Below are 9310 nucleotides of genomic sequence, written 5' to 3'. Positions count from 1 at the left end.
TTTAAAGTGATTGCAATACCATACATGGCTAATTTTATAGGCAGATGCTGCCAAAGAAAACCGCCTGCCCTACTTGTTAAGAAGCTGTTGGTTGAAAAAAATTATTAAAGTGAATCTGCTTTCCTGTCTTTAAAAGACATGAGTACTTTGATTCAAACCAACAGCTATTGTTATTCAAGTATGCAATAAAACAGAAAGGTGCTTTTAACTTCAGATGGCAGTTTACCACATGGGAATACAATTCCTGATGCTACGGTATAGACTGCAATTGATAAAAATGTTGGATATTTTCGTCAATAACAACCATACTTACTCATGGCTATATACAAATGCTACAGCAAGGTGTGGTGATTGTATTATTTTTATAAAATAAAAACAGAAATGAAAATAAGAATAAAGAGAGGAAGAAAGCTTAGTAAATTTGTCTTGTTCCTACAACAACAGTACCCAGCTAATGAAGTCACGGCAAAAGTTACGTAAAACAATGTCTAGATAATAAAGAATGATAAAAGAAAGGTACTAAACGAATTTTTTAAGCATCGAAACTCATTCTAGATCATAACTGCCTCTGAACTTGGAAAATGAGCTGTGAATTATCTTGCCTTTGCAACGATGGGGCAAATTCGATTCTTGCACGCGCAATTTTCAAATGAACACGAACGCCGATATTTTGCAGATATTGGTATCATTTTGATGTCAAATTGATTAACATAACTTGTTTCATACATGACAGATGTTTGAGATTAGTAAAAGGTCACGAAATGCCTTAAATATTCGAAAATCCTTGTATGTAAACGTTATCCGCCATACATTTCTATAGAAATTTGTATTTCTTGTGGTACCCGGAAGTGCATTTTGCATATATAATTAGGCTTCACTTTTGCTACCTATAGAAGCTATATCCAGTCTATTATCAGATCAGTGGTCATGACAGGTGATATTCTTAAATCTTAATTTCTAGTTCTATCTTATAAACGCAATTAAAGTAAAAATATGTAATTATTTAGCTGTTCGTCAAAGTCAAATAACAATTTTCGTATCCGATAACTGTAATGTGTCTACAAAGAAAATATTCTATAAACGCCACGCGCACTTTATCTACAAAGGAAACTATTAAATAAATATATTTACTTTTACAAGGTCATGTTCATTATAGCCTAATATGTCGAATTTCACCTCCCAGCTGTTAATTTCTTATAAAGTATGAAGAACCTCTATTATTTTTTTTGTGTTTTGAGATTAGCCTATGCTAAAATTTCTTTCAAAGAAAGTTTTAAAATCTTAGATTTTACTTGAAAGTTGATTTATAGGTTTTTTGTTGAGACCGGAAAAAATTACACTAGAAACTAGTCACTCCCCAGTAAAAAGTATGCCCTAAGAAACAGAACTACATAAATTATTCATCTATTTGCTGAAATTATCATGCATAAAAGTGTTATTTGTAATCGAAAGTCACAACAGTTTAGAAACTTCACTGTGCTGCGCCCTTAGAATTTCATAGTGTTTTTACAACAGTATAGTTAAAGCAAGACAAGTCAAAAGTACTGTCGTACGCTGAGTTTCAACCTATTAAGCAAAAGCTTTGTGAAATCAAAGTTGTATTAACTGAGTTATAACAGCCACCAAAACGTAATCATGTTGTCCATTAAGTTGTCCATAAGTTGCAACGAAGAAAGACAAAGTATATAGCGTGTATTAAGGGACCCAAAACATCCCTGTAACTAACGTTTAGTTCGCTTTTAATATCCGTTTTCGGGTAGTGTATGGTGAAAATTTAACTCTTTGTAATATTTCACGAGCGCAAAAAATAATGATTCTTTGATTTTAAGTAAGATAACAATTTATGGGTCGCCTAATGCCCGCTAGTCACCCACATTATAGATATCATATCTAAGCTTAAGTTTTATAGTCAAAATTACTTTTGTTTCCCTGAGTGTGCATATAAAATTAAAGAGCTATCGCTCTACATGTTCTTTGTGATGGAATCTATACGAATTAACTGATATTTAGCAAAACTATTCTTGCCTATACACAACTTGAGATAACGAAAGTTGAGATGTTTGAAATTGGGGCGTTTCTAAGAAGAAGTACCGCCAATTTGTTTTTGACAAAGCTATTTCTAATGTTTCATAACTGGAAGTTTAAAGTCTTGACATCTCAAATTGACGTGACAATTATATTCTACAAAATTTTTGAGCAACAAAAACAACGTTATCGCTGTGCTACAAAATGAAAACATTTTGTAAAGAGAACATTAGACCTATCATGTTACTATTGCAAAGTTTAACTCGTGCCGCCTGTTGGGGTAAGAAAATTTCCAAGGTGTTTGGGATTGTCAGATATCTTTGATAATTTTGTAATATGAGCATTTTTTCAAAGCGTAAAAAGCTATCGTTACAAGTTTTCGCAATTATGCATAAAGAGCTGTATTGAAAAAGTGTAGTGTAACTATAAGGACATAGTAGGAGGAAAACAAAAATGAACAAACTGAACGCAGTCGCTGTAGATTAAATTCATTTTTAAACGCTGTGTCTGTCAGGAATCTCTAAATAGTCAGCTTTAAAGCTGGTCGAATGTAGCTACATATTACCTTCTAAATTTTGCAAGCTCAATGTTTTTATGGGGAAGGCTATATTTGTATATGCATGTTGTTATAATGTTTGTAACAAGCAATAGATTTCAGAGAAACTTAAAATGCGTCAGTTTATAGATATTCCTCCCTCCCCCTCTTCCATCAACGACCTTGCCACGTGTCTGTCGTAAAACAAACTAACGCGATTTATCATGAAAAATGCTGTACTAATTCTCAGATGTGCATGCAAATAAGAATAAACAAGAAAATACATCTTATTTTTGCCGACTTAAAAAAGATATAATTGTTAAGTTTTATCTTTATGCTGTCGACAGCTCCTGCATGTTTGTTTGTAAAAGCGAAAAACGTTGATTGCTATTAAAGAAGAAATATTCTTTAAATGTCACGAAAACGTCTAAAACTTCAACTCCCCGTCTCACAAATGAAAGTATCAAGTGTAAAGTAAATATGACTTTCATATATAAAAGCATGTCGAATCTTTGTTGCCATTATTTGGAAACAAGATCTTGGAGGAGTTACCGAAAGTAGAAAGTAAGGTCTCTTTTTCTTTGTATTTTAATTAAAACATATTTTATCAATTTCGCCGCATTTTTACTTAGTTTGAGCTGAATAGTCTTTTATCAAACTATCTTTGATACGACATAGTTGTTCAGTTGGCCTTGACTTGTCGAATTATTTTCTGAATCTATCAAACTTTCAGTCGTTTAATTTCTGCAGTTGTTGTCACTAAAACGTTTGTTTTTTTCTGTGCGTTTACTGTTATAATACTGTCTTTAAAGCCTAGTTTGCATAGTTACTTATAATTTAAATTTGCAACTACTCTTTCGTCTAAATTTCCTGCCCACATAAATTTTTACATGCACAGCTTGCATATACGGCAAAAACCTACAAATCATATACAAACAGCAGATAAAGTGACGAATTTCTACCGAAAGCTTTCGTTGTCTTACAACTGTAGAATACTGATGTATACCGAGTGCTAGCCGCTAAGAGAAAGAGTCAAACGTTTGAGTTGTATTTTGTGCACAGTTTTACGGGAAGTTCTTGCTATGAAATTTTAGCATACGTCAAATACATTCACTGCATTACATTTACTTGTATTCAAAAAGGTGGAAGGTCAGCAATTGCAAAAATATTTGTCAACCGCATTTTTACTCATTTCACGTAACACTTTACAAGGTATTTTAGTCCATACAAGTATTTTCACAACCAGGACTTTTAACTTCATACATAGCATTAATACAAGCATTTACCTGTTTCTAGAATAAAAGAAAAAGCATACACATATCGCAGTTCCAGTTATAATGATCAAGGCATGACATAACGTAACTGTAGATTTACAATTAAATTTTTTCTGAATATAAATATTTCTTGATATCATGTGCTATGCACAACGTCGATCTCATATCGTTTTAAAAGTTTATTTTAAACAGCGTCAAAGTCTATCACCATATGCATATCTCTTAGTATCATATCTTTGAGAAGAAAAATTTCTATGTGATAAGTATAAAACGGACAATGTTTTTCAAAATACGAATGATGCGATGCCAATATAAATTAAATTCCGCGAAAGTTAAGTTTGCTTGAACAAGCTAACTATAAAACATCAAGAGTTGTTTGCTTATGTCACTATATATTTTCTAATTGAAGAATAATCAATTCTCAGTAAATCTTCACCACATTATAAGAGGAGATTATTAGAACCAATTCATAAATTCAAAAACCAGGCAAGTAACTGCTTTTCATTGATACATTATTTTAACATTTCTCGCAGCCAAATATTTACAAAAAAAAACTCGACAAAAGAGTACTAAACCAAGGAAGATTATTTCCAACATATTTTCTGTAAGCACTTTGCACAGTTAAATCGCTATATCTGTTTATATTTTCTTAGTTTATTAGAAAAGTGTTATACTTTTCATAATATATATGTTTAATTGTATATTTTACATCCGAGGAATGTTTGAAACACTCGGGACTCTAATGTAATAAACTATGAAAACGCGCAATGTTGGTGAGAAATAATCTGAAATTAAAATATATAGTGCTTATAATTCCAAAGCTTTGGCAAAAATAAATTAATTAAGAAGTGTAAGAATTTTAGAGGTGACGAGGCAACAGTTTCAAAGTGTGCAGTTTGCGAAAGATCAACGCATGTTGTGCAGGATGTATACTTACTGACCTTCTTCCAATTCATAAAGATTACCACACTTACTTGGATCCTGATAAACAAATTCAGGAAAATTTAAATTGTTTTTGATTACATTAACTCATATGTGGCTGAAACCTAGTAGTTAAGATTGTAGGCAAAAAAAACCTCTTGTAAAATGTCTACACTCGAAAAAAAAACAATGGTATTGTAGCCAATGAGTAATAATAGAAATGACTGCAATTATGTCCAGGATTATTCAAATCAAATAAGATTATTAACACCAGACCGTTCAAGCAATATAGACCGTTAGAGCCTTCAATCATGGCAATATTTGATTTAAATCAAAACTATTTAGCTAGTTTGGTTTGATTTTTATGCAAAAAGCTTTTTTTCAAAAGATACTTGAAATGCTACATATAATTTTGAGCAAAAACTATATCGTTTTAGGAAGAACAATGAAAGCTGCATCTGGAATTGTTTTTTTTACAATTTTTATTTCTCTTCGCAAAGGTATTATAACTCATATAATTTTAATTTTCTTGAATCTTCAATGACTTCTGATGCAAAAAATACTCTTCTATTTATAGGAAATATAGTAGTTCAAAATAAGGACAATACATTTTTCTTTCGACGGGGAACTTCGATAAACATAACATGGAAGTTTAAAGTTTCGTCCCCCATAACACAACGGGTGTGGCTGTTCACTCCCAATGGCTCCTCTTTCGGCAGAGAACTTGCAGAAATACATGATAACAGCGGAAGTGTATATTATCATCATCAAGCCCATCTAAAAGTTCATGTTTATAAACCATTAACTATAGAATTAAGAAATATGGACAGCTTATATAATGGAAAATATACACTAAACATTTATACCATAACGAGACGCTATTCGAGTAGTATCAATGTGTATATCGCTGGTAAGCTTTGATTTTATTCATTAGGTTCATTGTTTTGTGGTTTGGTCCTTCTTCATGCATAGACGCTATCTTTGAATGTAAATTATTGTGGCAAAATGTTATGATGTATCAAATAATAAATTTGATTAGCACATGTTGTTCTCATTCAGTAAAATGGTTGAATTAGTTTGTTAAAATCTCAACAAAACAACTTTTTTGCAAGATATGATCAGATTAATTGTTCAGACCCATGGTTTAAAGTATGGCATCTTCAAAATGATACAAAGATATTTCGAATTAAAAAAAATTTTTGCTTTTGTTCTAGCTTCTAGATCACGTTTAATGCCGACAGAATTTTCAAATTTAAAGCTACCCAGAAATTCTACTTCTAGAAATAGTAACTTCCTAATGTTTTTTTCAGCGTTTTTCATCGTTAAACTGTGCATTTTTTGTTTGTGCTTGCATTTATATGATTGTTTTAGGTAATAAAGTTCGTGAAACAAGGTTTTCTTAAACATTGTTTTAAGAATTTTTCTTAAAATAAAATATGCGAATATCACCAGCCAATTAGTTTTAAGCACCAAAAACAAATGATAAAATTATATTGTCAAATTTGCTTAATTCTTCAATATAAAATTCACAATTATGAATTTTAATTGAGTAGTTTCTTGAGCTAGCTTGAAGTATCGTGTCATTGCGATAACTGTCACAAAACTCATTTTTTTGTCCTTGCATGTGATGGCAACACGATTTTTTTTTATAATAAAAATAATTAGAGCAAACAATTTTAAAAGTATGCATAAAGTTCCAAAGCAAAAAGAATTCCAAAATTAAATCTTATCATGTTTACCTATGCTTCTGTTTTAGTTCCCACATCATGTTTCTCGATGACAAGAATTTCAGCTGATATGCCATTCAACATATCTTCTACTAAAAACGGTATCTTTATCAATTCTTTGTATTTTCCGTTTTGCAGTGTCGAATTGTAGTGTGCATTCTTTTTTGTTTGTTACTTGCAGTGAAAATTATTGTTTAAAGTAATTATAAGTCCACAAGGTAAAAGGTTTTCTAGAACATTTTCTAAAGAATTTTTACCAAATCAGAATATCGTCAACATTGGCTTGCTTCCGTAGTCCGTGTGGTTTTTCTGATATATAAAATGTAGCTACATTACATGATAATGTTGTCAAAGTTGCTTATTAAAAATAAATTATTTCAATCTAAAAGAGGAGATTATAAGCTAATTCAAATTTTTAATTAGTTAAAGTTAACAAAAATATGATGTTCATTTGAAGGCAATCATGATGTATTATGAAAACAAAAGAGGCCGGTTGCACGAAGGCCGAATAGCTTTGCATTGGATAGCAAATTTTTTTAAACTTTTAAAAAATCTCTTATGAAAGAAAATTATACGATTTTAACAGTTCAATCACTGAAATAAAATATTGTTTCTAAGATTACCGAATTTTTTTGTCGCGACAGAAATACCAACACCATTTCTACAAGTTTGAAATATTTTGCTATCCATTGAATAACGCTATGCAGGCTTTGTAAACCAGCCCCTGAATTAGAATAGTTCTAGAATGAATATTATGAAAGCAAATTCTTTTATACTAGGTTCCATTGAGGCCCTCTCACCGACAACTAATCCGCAATCAAGTGTCTTTGCATCTACAAACGGTAACTGAGTTTTTCGAGTTTACTTTTTTGCGTTTTGCTAATGTTCAGCCCATAGTTTAAAGTATAGCTACCAAAGTATACTATGTTCATAATGCTAAAAACATATTGCGAAGAAAAAAGAACTGTTGATCGAATTGCTGTTGCTTTAGTTTCCAGTTGTGCTTGAATTGAATATTACTGTTATTTTAAATAAAGTTTGTGAAGTGAAATGTTTTCTGGAGTGAAATTGTTTCAAGGAATTTTTATCATACTGAATTTGAAATACGAGCAACACCGACTCTTTAGTTAAAGTACCAACAGCAAATAATATTTGTTGAGTTGCTGTTCTAGTTTTCAGATCACGTTTAATGCCGTTTTTTTGTGTATTATGTCAGCGTTGAGTGTTTTAAGTAATATAGTTTGTGAAATGAAAAGTTTTCTTGAATATTGTTTCATAGAATTTTTATCTTACTGAATTTAATATACGATTCTCACTGACTCTCTATTTCAATTAAGTACCAACAGCAAATTATACAATTGAGTTGTATAAAATTTAATTGATCACTTAAACCATCTCAAAATATGGGTTTTGGGACAATTGTCACAAAACTTAATAAATTTTCTTTTCATTTGATGGCAGTCTGGTTGTATTTTAAAATAACATAAATTCCTTGAAAAGTGTGTAATGGCAAAAGAATTAGAAAAAAAAGGAATCTTTTCTTTTGAATAATTTTATTCTAGTTTCCAGATCATTTTTTTCGCGAAAAACGTTGTCAACTAATAAATTGTACTCTGCCACAACAAACTGTAACTTTTTCTATTTTTTTTTGGAGGGAGGGGTGGTGAAGAGCTTGTCAATGAGTTCATAAAAGATGTTTGGAGTACAGCATGGTTATAAATATATTGCAGAATCAAAATTAATCATTAAATTTTGACGTTTAAGTGATTGTACAGGCACTTGTACGACTAGCCTAATAAAAATGTTAGGACAGTGTACTTACGTTTTTTGTGTATACTTTATCCGCTTGTGTTAAAAACAATGGCAGACAAAGCATTAATAAATTTGCAAAGTTGCTTCTTTAATCTAGAGCAGAACAAAGTATATTTTTTACATATTAGAAATGTTTTATTTTGAGTTTCAACTGTTTTACATTATTTATTGGTCTGGTATTTGAATTATTTCTTCTTTAAATGTAGTGGAGCTACCAAAAACTCTTCTTTAAAGCATAATTTGACACCTGTTTCTTGAAGGTGCCTCCAAAAATACAAAAAGCTTGAAAAGATATGATCATACAACAAGCATCGGTTTTATTACTGGCACTGTTGTGGGCGTGGTTTTTCTTGTCGCCATTTTTTCTGTCCTCTTTTATTTTTATTTAAAGCAAAGTAAGTTCTAGCGTTCAAATTTTTATGTTCACCAAATTTAAATGAGACTTAAGCTTCTTTTGTGTTATTTTTTATAGAAAATGAGCAACGATAAGTGATTTATTCATTATAATTAGTATTCAATTATCGTTGATATTTAAACTTTACCTCAACAAACATATACAACATCTTAACACTATCTGCGACCTGTAAATAGAAAATATGACTTATCATTTTTATCTATTTTCTATGCAGTTTTTTTCTTTTCTTTTATAAAACCTAACACAAACATTATATAACATCTTAATCAACTGTAAATAATTATTCATAACGATTCAATATTTCCGCTTTATCACTATAACATATTATCGTGTTAACTTCCTATATTGATTCACTTCGCACTGAAGATGGCATAAAGTAATGCCAAGACATGTTTGCTCTAAAGAAATTTGTCGTGTATTTTGAATGTGTAATGACTATTGTGCTCTTACGAAATTAAAGAATCATTGCCAACCACAATGCAACGCGCACATTTTGTTTAATTATATTCGTGCTAAATAAGATAATTTATTCCATCACACGATGATCTTTCTCTTAGACTCTTCGTACAACTTCGACAATAGGTAAGAACATATGACTCCA

The 9310-nt window shown here is 30.8% G+C and overlaps 1 long non-coding RNA gene across 1 annotated transcript; it reads left to right on the top strand.

The window, feature by feature from the left end:
* Positions 1–5580: 5580 nt before the first annotated feature.
* LOC124440709 lies at positions 5581–7495 on the top strand. The gene is made up of 3 exons (XR_006946723.1): positions 5581–5665; positions 6512–6583; positions 7262–7495. It is a non-coding gene; the product is annotated as an uncharacterized LOC124440709 (long non-coding RNA).
* Positions 7496–9310: the final 1815 nt, after the last annotated feature.

This window comes from Xenia sp. Carnegie-2017, unplaced genomic scaffold, assembly GCF_021976095.1.
Source record: "Xenia sp. Carnegie-2017 unplaced genomic scaffold, XeniaSp_v1 HiC_scaffold_2, whole genome shotgun sequence".
NCBI classification, from domain to species: Eukaryota; Metazoa; Cnidaria; class Anthozoa; order Malacalcyonacea; family Xeniidae; genus Xenia; species Xenia sp. Carnegie-2017.
This window is presented reverse-complemented; position numbering and strand designations above follow the sequence as displayed.